At 49.9% G+C, this 12,024-nt stretch overlaps 1 long non-coding RNA gene across 1 annotated transcript in view; it reads right to left on the reverse strand.

Moving 5' to 3' along the window:
• Window positions 1-2,340: 2,340 nt before the first annotated feature.
• The window catches only part of LOC133755442 (uncharacterized), a 29,393-nt gene continuing 19,709 nt past the window's right edge, over window positions 2,341-12,024 (reverse strand). The window contains exon 3 of the long non-coding RNA XR_009865405.1: window positions 2,341-2,501. This is a non-coding gene — a long non-coding RNA (uncharacterized LOC133755442). The remainder of the gene's footprint in view (window positions 2,502-12,024) is intronic.

The following is a 12,024-nucleotide window of genomic DNA, read 5'->3' on the forward strand; positions in this document are numbered from 1 at the left end:
TTTCCCTCTCTCTCTCTGTAGCTCTACTTCTCAAGTAAATAAATAAATCTTTTTTAAAAATTTACCTTTTATTATTATTCACTAAACTGTACAAAGTTTTAAAAAACTGAGCAATAAATGGGTATTAAAAGTTATAAATTTGTAGTTTAATATTAAGAGGAAATGCATATATATGTACACATAGTGTCTAAATGAAAAAATATGAAATTATATATAAAATATGATATTAAACATGTGGCACATACATGTAAAAACAAAGACTAGTGGGAAAAACACTGGAATGTTAAAGAATGATTGTCCTGGATAAGAAGATTTTATCTTTAAAAATTTACATAGTGGGGCCAGCACTGCGATGTAGTGGGTAAAGCTGCTACCTGCAGTGCTGGCATCCCTTATGGGTGCCAGTTCAAGTCTCAGCTGCTCCACTTCCCATCCAGCTCTCTGCTATAGCCTACAAAAGCAGTAGAAGATGGGAGCCCTGTACCTGCATGGGAGACCTGGAAGAAGCTCCTGGCTCCTGGCTTTGGATTGGCACAGCTCTGGCCACTGTGGCCATCTGGGGAGATAAACCAACGGATGGAAGACCTTTCTCTCTCTGCTTCTGCCTCTCTGTAACTCTGCCTTTCAAATAAATATATAAATCGTTTTTAAAAATTTACATAGTTACTATTTTTATGTTAAACCTATAAGCAATTTTTAACAATATGTCAGTGTCTAAATCCTATTATCCTCTGTTTCCAAGTTCAGACAATAGAGATAAGGCAGGGTTTGCTATTCCACTCTGCATCCCTCTAGGAAACATAATTCCTGGAATTGCAATTATGGATTCACAGTTACTCCAGGCTCTCCAGAAAGACTTCCAGGAGATACAAGGACCCCTATGCTGGTCCACCAGAGATTCTGCATCTGTAAAACGCAGGTCAGAACTAACCCTACCTCAAACAGGACACCTGTAAAGCTGAATGACCTCACAGTGTAGACAGCAGAAAGCAGGACTGGAAGCCTTAACTATCGTGTGACCATCATGTTATTACAATGATCACTACAAGCCCCCTACTCCACCTCCATCCAGGCTATCCCCACCTCCAGAACCACTGCTACAACGAGAACAGGACAGGCAGCAACACTTCCCTCGCTCACGGGACCGTTCTCCTGACCTGACCTCGGAAACACAGAGGGGCACAAAGGCATGAGGGCTGCACCAGAGATTATTTTTGTCACTTGCCTCTGGCATGCCTTCCCCCTCATCCCAGCCAGCCAGGGTCCACCCTGTTCCCCCAGGCTGCCACGCCCCGGCCGATCGCTCTCTGCAGTATAAAATTACCTCTCCCTGTCCTACTGGTTCGTTATAAAAATCGTCCACATTTTTAAAATAGATTCTGAACATGACCCTTGGCCCAATCACAATTATTTATCAGGACCATATCTCAATATTTTTATAAAGGAGTCAAGTAACAACAAGGGGATTGTTAGCCTATTAAAATAAGTATTTAGTAATTTAGGATACAAATGCTTTGCTTAAAAGCTCTTTATTCAAAATAGAAATATTTACCTGCTTTTAAAAAAAAGTGCAATTAAGAGGCAAAAAAAAAAAAAAAAAAAAAAAAAAAAAAAAAAAAAAAACCACACCAAAACTCAGTAGCTGACAGCTTTGGGAACCTGAATACAGGCAGTCACATAAACAATTAATGAGCCCAACCCTTTCTGGCCACAGCGGATGGGGACAGACACGCTCATCTACCGAGAGCCGGGCCAGATCTTATCCTGAAGGATCCAAAGACCTGACACAGGCACCACAGTCGTATGCCATAAACGTTAGTTAGGCACCTAAGGTCATAAAGCAGCAGTCAGCAGGTCTAAGCCAAAGTGGAGGGGAAAAAGAAGTCCACAGCCTAAGAGAGTGGGAAGCCAGCTCAAGGACAGACGCGAAAATTGGAGCCCAGATGGTCCTGAAAGGCAGAAGGTGCAGACAGGGCCTGCCAGGGCCTGAATCTGGTGCGAACTCTGTGTCAGTTCTGGCTTTCCGTTCCCAGGCCCCGGCCTCCTTAGCGACCTCCCCCTGCCCGTCTCTGGATGTTTGAGAGACTGACCGCCATGCTGCAGGTCAGCTCCCCTTCACATACCACAACTGAGGCCCATTCCACTCCCCAGGAACAAATGTGCCCGGAACACAGCTGATGATCACGTGACACACACATTCCCCAGCAGGTTGTCTGTTCCCGCCATTGGTTAGAGAGCTCACAGCAGGGTCTACAACATGGAACAGTCATTTCCTATAAGATTTGTGTGTCAATAGCCCCCACCATACTGCCTTGCTTTGTGTCAGCAGCAGAGGAAACAGAGAACGAAGTTTACAAAAGAACTCCTTCCCACAAAAGAACTTCGGGACCGTCTATTACAGAGCGTCTGTACACTACCTGCTCCTTGGAAGAAACATGGATTCCTTGATGAACACGGAGCCAGAGAGAAGAATATACCAGCAGGTCCCAATGTCATCAGGACTGAAAAGAAAAGGTGACAGAATCAGATGATTATCCGTAACAACAACAACAAATTCAAAACATATACACATAGAACCCAACGGTCACGTCACTTTTAGAATGGTCAATAACAGCGGCACAACACGTGGACCAAAAAGGCACTACTCTTATCTATGGAATAAGCTGAAGATGCTCATCAGTATATTTAAATGTCTTAAATGCTCCTTAAACTTACAGCATCTACAATTTCAAGTTCCACTTATTGGATAGAAAATATTTTCACTTGCTTCATACAAAAAAAATAGAAAAAGCATCCGTGAAACTCAGTCTCCCCAACACTTTGCACTGTCTACCATGTTCCCCAATTTCTTTTTTTTTTTTTTAAAGATTTTATTTATTTGTTTGAGAGGTAGAGTTACAGACAGAGTAAGAATGAGAGACAGAGATAAAAGTCTTCCATCGGCTGTCACTTCCCACATAGCCACAACAGCTGGAGCTGGGCAGATCTGAAGCCAGGAGCTTCTTCCGCATCTCCCATGTGGGTGCAGGTGCCCAAGCACTTGGGCCTTCATCCACTGCCTTCCCTGGCCATTATCAGGGAGCTGGACAGGAAGCGGAGCAGCCAGGACACAAACCCATGCCTATACAGGATGCTGGCGCCACAGGTGGAGGCTCAACCTATTATGCCACAGCGCCAGCCCATAGCCCCCATTTCTCCACACTCTACACATTGTTCTTTCTGTTTTGGTAACTGGGAGGTCTTCTTATGCATTCTTATGGCTGTAGAGGGTTCCATTCCATAGAACGCGTGTGCCATACTTGACCTAAGCAACCCCTACTTCAGTTGTTTTCAATCATACACGATTATATAAAAACAAAACTGTAGCAACTAGAAGGTAATGTGACAAAAAAGCAACTTTTAGGTCAAACGGCACATATGGTGGGGCTGGTGCTGTGGCGTAGCAGGTAAAGCTGCCACCTGCAGTGCTGGCATCCCAGCTGCTCCACTTCTGATCCAGCTCTCTGCTATGGCCTGGGAAAGCAGCAGAAGATGGCCAACGACCTTGGGCCCCTGCACATAGGTGGGAGACTTGGAAGAAGCTCCTGGCTCCTGGCTTCCGATCAGCACAGGTCTGTCCATTGTGGACTACTGGGGAGTGAACCAGCAGATAGAAGACCTCTCTCTCTCTCTCTCTCTCTCTCTCTCTCTCTGTACCTCTCCTTCTCTCTGTGTGTAATTCGGACTTTCAAATAAATAAATAAACCTTAAAAGGGTGGGGGGGGCGGGGCGGCGGTGCTGTGGCGCAGCGGGTTAATGCCCTGGCCTGAAGCGCTGGCATCCCATATGGGCACCGGTTCTAGTCCCGACTGCTCCTCTTCCGGTCCAGCTCTCTGCTGTGGCCTGGGAAAGCAGTAGAGGATGGCCCAAGTGCTTGGGCCCCTGCACCCACGTGGGAGACCAGGAAGAAGCTCCTGGCTCCTGGCTTTGGATCGGTACAGTTCTGGCTATTGCGGCTATCTGGAGAGTGAGCCAGCGGAAGGAAGACCTTTCTCTGTCTCTACCTCTCTCTGTAACTCTTTCAAATAAATAAAAAATAAACCTTTAAAAAAAAAAAGTATGTAGTATTTAAAAAAAAAAAAAAGGCACATCTGGGACAGGCATTTGGTGCCGTGGTGAAGACGGTGCCCGGGGAGCCAGTATCCCACACTACAGTGCCCAGCTCTGCCTCAAGTCTGGCCTCCTGCAACGCGCACCCCAGGGGCAGCACGTGACGGCTCACAGACCTGGGTCCCCGCCATCTACACGGGAGACCCAGATGGGAGTCTGAGGCTTCTGGCTTCAGCCGGCCCTGGTTATTGTGGGCATTTGGGGAGTGAAGCAGCAAATGCAAGATGGCTCTGACCTTCAAGTGAATAAAAATCTTAGAATTAAAAAAGGCATACAACACTGTACTTTTTTTTTTTTTTTTTTTTTTTTTTTTGACAGAGTGGACAGAGAGAGACAGAGGGAAAGGTCTTCCTTTTCCATTGGTTCACCCTCAAATGGTCGCTATGGCTGGCACACTGTGCCGATCCAAAGCCAGGAGCCAGGTGCTTCTCCTGGTCTCCCATAGGGGTGCAGGGCCCAAGCACTTGGGCCATCCTCCACTGCACTCCCTGGCCACAGCAGAGAGCTGGACTGGAAGAGGAGCAACCGGGACAGAATCCAGCGCCCCGAATGGGACTAGAACCCGGGGTGCCGGCACCACAGGCGGAGGATTAGCCTATTGAGCCACAGCGCCGGCCAACACTGTACTTTTGATAGGCACTATCTAATGGCACTCTATAGGTTATTAGCAATGTGGAAGCCCACCTACTTGCCCATAACCTTACAAGCCATGTTACACTTATTAACCAATGACAGTTTTACATTGAGGGCTTGCTAAGCTGACGAGGATCCTCCAAAAAACAATGAAAAGATCCCCGCAATTCTTGGCAAAAGGCAGGAGGCGCGGGGTGCAACGCAAGGGGCCCAGCAGGCCAGGCATTGGGGCTGAAGCAGACTGGGCACAGGGCAAGGCATGGGGACGCGAGCACATGGTCCTGGGGTCCCCGAGGCTTTTAACAGACTTGCGGATTTCTGCCAGTGTGCGTGGTGAAGATGAGTAACTGAGCTTACTATGTGTTTACATCTGTGTTTTTTCTTCTTATATGAGCATCTATTTCCTTACGTTCGTGACACCAGTTCACAACCTTTCACTGACTTTCTATTGATTGTGAGATTTTTGTCTAGGAACACTTAAAAAAATACCTTTTGAAGACAAAAGCTGTGAGTATCTTTTTTCCTGACCTGCTGCTTACCGTCTGACATTGTTTATGGGGCATTCTACCATAGATAAGTTTTTTTAAGATTTTACATACTTATTTGAGAGGTACAGTTACAGACAGAGAGGGAGAGACACAGAGAGGTCTTCCATCGGCGGTTCACTCCGCAGACAGCCACAATGACCAGAGCTGAGATGATCTGAAGCCAGGAGGCAGGAGCTTTGTCCAGATCTCCTACATGGGTGCAGGGGCCCAAGGACTTGGGCCATCCTCCACTGCTTTCCCAGGCCATAGCAGAGAGCTGGATCGGAAGTGGAGCAGCTGGGGTGCCGGCACTGCAAGTGGTGGCTTAACCGACCATGCCACAGCACCAGCCCCAATAAGTTATTTTATAAAGCCAAGTTTATCAAATGGATTAGTTGGGACACAGGCCTAAGCAACTACTCAGTAGAACAATAATCTATTCTTAAGCAACGGCTGAATAAAGGAAGGAGTTCACTTCTCTTGCACATATCCAGCAGTCTGGGCCCCAGCAATGCAAGACTGATATGGAGGCTCCCAGGCCTGGGAAGCCAGGCTCTTGCTGTAGCAGGGCGCGGCTGGCCTCAACCTGTCACTTCTGTGTCCTGCTCTAAGGAGCCAGCTCCATCTCTCGCTACCACAAACACAGTCCGACGGGAGAGAGGGGCACCAAGGAACCATGGTGGATACCCCATTCCTTCCCAAAGTTAACACAAAAGCTAACCACAACACTCACATCCCATTCTGGAGTGCCTGTTCCAGTCCTGGCTGCCCCACTTCCAATCCAGCTCCCTGCTAATGCACCTGTGAAAGCAGTGGAAGATGGCCCAAGTACGTGGGCCCTGGCACCCACATGGCAGCCCCAGATGGAGTTACAGGGTCTTGGGTTCAGCTCAGACCAGCCCTAGCCATTGCAGCCACTTGGGAAGTGAACCAGCAGGTAGAAAATCCCACTGGCTCTTTTTCTGTCACTCTGCCTTTCAAATAAAGTAACTAAAAACAAAAACAAAAAACCCTGTGTTGGCCGGCGCCATGGCTTAACAGGCTAATCCTCCGCCTTGCGGCGCCGGCACACCGGGTTGTAGTCCCAGTCGGGGCACCGGATTCTATCCTGGTTGCTCCTCTTCCAGTCCAGCTCTCTGCTGTGGCCAGGGAGTGCAGTGGAGGATGGCCCAAGTGCTTGGGCCCTGCACCTGCATGGGAGACCAGGAGAAGCACCTGGCTCCCAGCTTCGGATCAGCGAGATGCACCAGCCGCAGTGGCCATTGGAGGGTGAACCAACGGCAAAAAGGAAGACCTTTCTCTCTCTCTCTCTCTCTCTCTCTCTCTCTCTCCACTCTGCCTGTAAAAAAAAAACAAAACAAAACCTGTGCTTCTCTAGAGCCCAGCGGATGACAGGTAAACCGCAAGGAGTAGACCACAAGGAGTAAACCACAAGGAAGTGCGTGTCGATTTTCCGGCAAGTCCTTTGTTACATTTGTTTACTTACGTTTGGTACATGGCTTCATGTTCTATGCATAGTTATGAAAGATTAGGCTTTTTAGTAAGACCTCTGACCATCATCTAATAGTTTTTTTCCACTTTTATTCATTAGAAAGGCAGAGAGACAGAGAGAATGCACCCATCTGTTGGTTCACCCCAACCAAATGGCCAGACACAGGAGCCAGGAACTCCATTTGTCTCTCCCATGTGAGTGGCAAGCACCGGGTTCCTTGAGCCACCACTGCGGCCTGCCAAGGTCTGCGTTAGCAGGAGAGTGGAGTCAGGGGCCCAAGGAGGTACCGAACCGAGGCAGTCTTACACAGGACGTGCGCGGTCTTAACCAGCAGCCCAAACGCCTGCCTGCCCCTCACCAGATCAGCTCGTCGCGCTGCCTGCTTCTAGAGTGGATCCAGAAGACATGGAGGGAGAATGCTGACAAGTGGACCTCGGTTCCCAAGAGGAACCACTTTGCAAATAATGATGTGAGATACTTAAAAACAAGAGATGTGGCCGGCGCTGTGGCGTAGCAGGTAAAGCCGCCGCCTGCAGTGCCGGCATCCCACGTGGGTGCCGGTTCTAGACCTGGCTGCTCCACTTCTAGTCCAGCTCTCTGCTATGGCCTGGGAAGGCAGTAGAAGATGGCCCACGTGCTTGGACCCCTGCACCCGCATGGGAGACCCCAAGGAAGTTCCTGGCTCCTGGCTTTGGATCAGCGCAGCTCCAACCATTGCGGCCAATTGGGGAGTGAACCAGCAGATGGAAGACCTCTCTTTCTCTGTGCCTCTCCTTCTCTTTGTGTATAATTCTGACTTTCAAATAAATAAAATAAATCTTTAAAAAATAAAAACACAAGTGATATCATCCTGTCCTCTCCTGTCTTTTAGGTTTTGCAACTGGCATTCATTTACCTAGCGACTGAAAAAAAAAGTACTTGTCTTTCTTAATATGACAGTGTTATTGAATTCTAACTTATGCCAAGTAAAAATGACATATTCTGCCAGACTCAAACCCAGTTCAGCCTTTTAAAAACAAATGATAACCACTGAAATAGAAAGAAGAAAAGACAGAGTATTCTGTAACCTTATTTTAATCTGTTCTTACAAAAGTTTCCTTTAGCACAAAAAGGTCAGTGTTGGCCAAGGAAATCTCGAGAATGTGGGAAGTCACAGCAGAGCACCACTTAGTAACTTTGTGGCCTGTGGCGAACCCCAAGAGCTGCTCCAGGGCGTAACTGAACAGGAACCTTACATGCAGATAATCATTCTCTGACAACTAATGGCTTCCCACGTTGAGAAGTGTAATGAAGGGCTTCATGGCCCAGACTAACAGTGCTGCGCAGAACACAGCTAGCGCCGTCCACCTTTCCAGGTACTTCCCGTCACCTCGGAAGGCAGTTAGCACGAACAAAGGAAGCCCAAGGTTATAAGCCCAGCTTGTCTGGCATGAGTCGTAAAACACACTTGCAGTGACTGGCAAGCGCGCTTCCAGTGGGCAGAGAGCACAGTAGGAGGGATCGCTCCAGCACCTGGGAATTAGGGCTGAGTCTTTGTATCAGGAAAGCCATGGGAAGGCGGTGAGGAAGGAAGGTATGGGGCTTTTTAGATGTTTATTTAGTTATATAAAAGGCAGAGAAAGAGACAGAGTAGGAGAGAGATCGTCCATCTGCTGGTTCCTTCCCCAAATGGGTGAGACAGCTGCATCTGGACCAAGCCAAAGCCAGGAGCCTGGAATGCCACCCTTGGTCTCCCACAAGGGTGGCAGTGGCTCAAGGACTTGGGCCATCGTCTGCTGCCTTCCCAGGCACATTAGCAGGGGGCAGACTTGGAGGGAGGGAAGTGCCAGACTAGAACCAGCGCTCAGATCTGGGATGCGGCATCACAAGCAGCAGCTTGACCTGCGGCCCCACGACGCCAGCAGCTCCCTCCTTCCGCAGTGTCCCTCGAGATACTCAGATCCCACTCCTCCTCCTCCTCATTCCCTCCTCTCACCCTGCCCCACTGACCCAGCCCCGTCTAGGATCTCACAGGATCTGCCACTCTGAACCGTGCTGTGCCTTACACAATGGATCAAACCATGTTTTTCCCTTTCTCCTTTTCTTTGTTCGGGAGGTGGGGTGGGGTGTGAGGGTGTGGAGAGAGAAAGGGAAGAGGGGGTCTCCCTCCCTCTATCCGCTGGTTCATTCCCCAAATGCCCACAACAGCCAGGGCTGGGGCCAAAGTCAACAGACAGAAACTCCATCCCATTCTCCCATGTGGGTGGCTGGAGCCCAGTCACTTGAGCCATCAACTGCTGTCCCCCAGGGTATGCATGAGCAGGAGGCTGGAGCCTGGAGCTGGAACCGGGAATTGAGCCCAAGCTCTGATGCAGGACATGGGCACCTTAATCCAATACTAAATGCGCGCATCCAAGTCACACCCAAAAGCTTTGTATTTCTATCTCCTTACTAACTGTTTACCAAACTCCAGAATACTTATCCCATCTAATTTCAGCCTGGTTTGTATTTCCTCTAATGATTGCTTGCTCTTCCTCCTTCTGCACGGAACCCCACTGTAGGCAGGGACTAGGCAATATGTCAGCTAGCATGTGTCAGCTACGTCAGACTGGAACTCGCTTCTGCTCACAACTCATGGTTCCTTATCAGGATCGAGGGCAAACCCAGGAAGGACCTGAGGGCCAGGTTGTCAACTGTGGAATGGGACACTCGCACCTTCTTCGCAATGTTAATAAACAGTATCTGTAAAAGGTACACAGAAAATACAACTCTCTTTCTCCTTCTTCTCTTTACTCTCACCCAAAAGAGGGACCAAACCCTAAGGCTCCCACGCTGCGAGCTTCACGGTGTGCAGCGGCACCACACTCTTGTTCCGCCTATGCCCCAGGGCCTTTGAACACACTTACTGCTCGAGCTCCTAAACAGCCCTTTGATCTGGTGAGGCTGGTGCTCACCCTTCAGAGTTCCAGGTTCACCTCTACCACCATCCTCACCGTGGTTTAGAATCTGCAGGTACAGTGAGTCCTCTCCCTCCCAGCCTGCCAGGGCACAGGGAGCAGCTGTGGAGTGTCAATTATTCTAGGCGTTTCCCCTAGCTTTTACACTCTTCTAAATCACGAATACTCCCAAACACTGTGCGGTGCTTGACTGGTACTCAGGTATTTTCTTAATGAATAAACATCAACTTAAATGTTTGTGAGAGCCAAAGATGTTAGTTCCAATCCATCAGTAACTGGGAAAATGAAGCCAGACTGAAAGAACTTAAATATTCCAGGGGTCCACAAGGTGGCGCTGCCTCCACACGAAAAAGCTGTGTGTGCTGTTCATAAAGGAAGCTAACGCAAGTGATCAGGTGTAAGTTGACGAGAGGATTGGAAGAGCAGAGAGCTAATGAAGACAAAACTGACCGTATCAGCAAGGACATTAACAGGGGGCAAGAACACAACCTGTCTTGTGAAAAGGCGACTTTTTTCAGTAGTTAACACAGTATGAAAAATTCTGTGGGAACTCACCCTCATAATTAAGATACTGGTTAAGATCCCTGCATCCTATATCAGAGTGCCTGGGTTCAATTCCCAGCTCTGGCTCCTGACTCCAGCTTCCTGCTACTGCAGTCGCCAGGAGGCAGCCTGGTGGCTCCCTGACTGGGCTCCTGCCACCCACGTGGGACACCTGGCCAGGACTGCATTCCGGCTCCAGGTATTGTAGGCACTCATGGGGAGCTCTCTCTGTCCACCCATCACTCAGACAGACAAGAAAACTTAGCTGGAAAAGGCTGCGTAAGTCAATGAAGCACGGTGGACAAGAGAGAAGCACATGAGACCGGCAGACGTGACTGGGCAAAGCACCCTGGCCCCAGCACAACCTGCAGCTCACAGCAGGACTCCTGCCTGCCACGGACACAGACTGCTCAGTCTTTGGGGGCATGAAGGACAACTCAAGGCTGCCCAGGCAAAATCCAAATGACTCCGGACCAACCAGGACATCGGTGCTTTCCAAGATGACGCCGACGACATGTGGAGTCCGGAGGGTGCAGCCACAGGTGAGCAGAGCAGGTGCAATATGGCGTTGGGCTGAGCCTGAGGCCCAGGGGAGAGACAGCATCTCTCAGTGCCTCACATGTGCACCATTAACAAGGGCACTAAGACGAGAAGAGGGGAGCCAGCGATGTGGCAGTGGGTCAGGCCGCCGCCACGTGTGACGCTGGCATCCTGTATGGGTGCTGGAGTCTACACACGGTTCCACTTCCGAGCCAGCTCCCGGCTAATGGCCTGGGAAAAACAGCAGAAGATAGCCCAAGTACTCGGACCCCTGCCACTCACATGGGAGACCAAGAAGCTCCTGGCTCCTGGCTTCAGTCTGCCCCAACTCCAGCCACTGTGGACATCCGGGGAGTGAACCAGTAGATGGAAACACTCACTCTCTCACTCTCTCACTCTCTCTCTCTTTCTGTCTCTCTCTTCCTCTCTCCCCCCTCCCCCTCCTTCCCTCCCTTCATTTCTCCCTCCCTCCCCCTCTCTCTGTCTCTCTCCTCCCTCCCTCCCTCTCAGTCTCTCTCTCTCCCTCCCTCCCTCCCTCTCTCTCTCTCTCTCTCTCTCAGCAGGACATAACCACAACACTATGGCAACACAGCACCAGGCTCAAAGGGAAAGCTGGCAGCCTCTGGGGACAAGAGGAGACAGGAATGTTACCCCCACTGCTACTGGTCCTGCATCTTGGGCTAGTAAAGACCAGGAAAGGAAGCGAAATGGAGACTAACAAAAACACCAACAGCCAAGCGGAGACAAGCAGGGAGGAATCCCAGTGGAGTGGAGACCACCAGTAACACACCTGCTTCCTCTCTTGTCCACTGTGTCAGCAGCAGCTCCCAGCCAAGGACACGCCTGGGAATGGGCATCTGCCCAAGCTTCCCCACTACCCACCTCCATGCTCTCCAGGCTCCCTGCCCCAGCCTGTGTGGGGAAGCCCTGGCTCCGGCTCACCTAAGCTGCTACTTCAGTCGCCCGCCCCGCTCACGTCTCAGGTATCTAGGGGTGGCGCCCCAAGGCCACAGTGGAGGTAACGATTTCCAAGTCACCCTCTTGGTGCTCTCACAGGGCTCCAGGGGATAATCTCAGACCAGAGCTGTTCAATGTCCAGTCCCTGGGACTCGACGCCGCTCCTGTCTCTTTCAGCCCTGACAGCTCCCAGCATCGGGCAGAGGGCTTCCTGGGAACACAGCGTTCCTCGGCTTAAAACAAGAGT

Source organism: Lepus europaeus, unplaced genomic scaffold (assembly GCF_033115175.1).
Source record: "Lepus europaeus isolate LE1 unplaced genomic scaffold, mLepTim1.pri SCAFFOLD_473, whole genome shotgun sequence".
Taxonomy (NCBI): domain Eukaryota; kingdom Metazoa; phylum Chordata; class Mammalia; order Lagomorpha; family Leporidae; genus Lepus; species Lepus europaeus.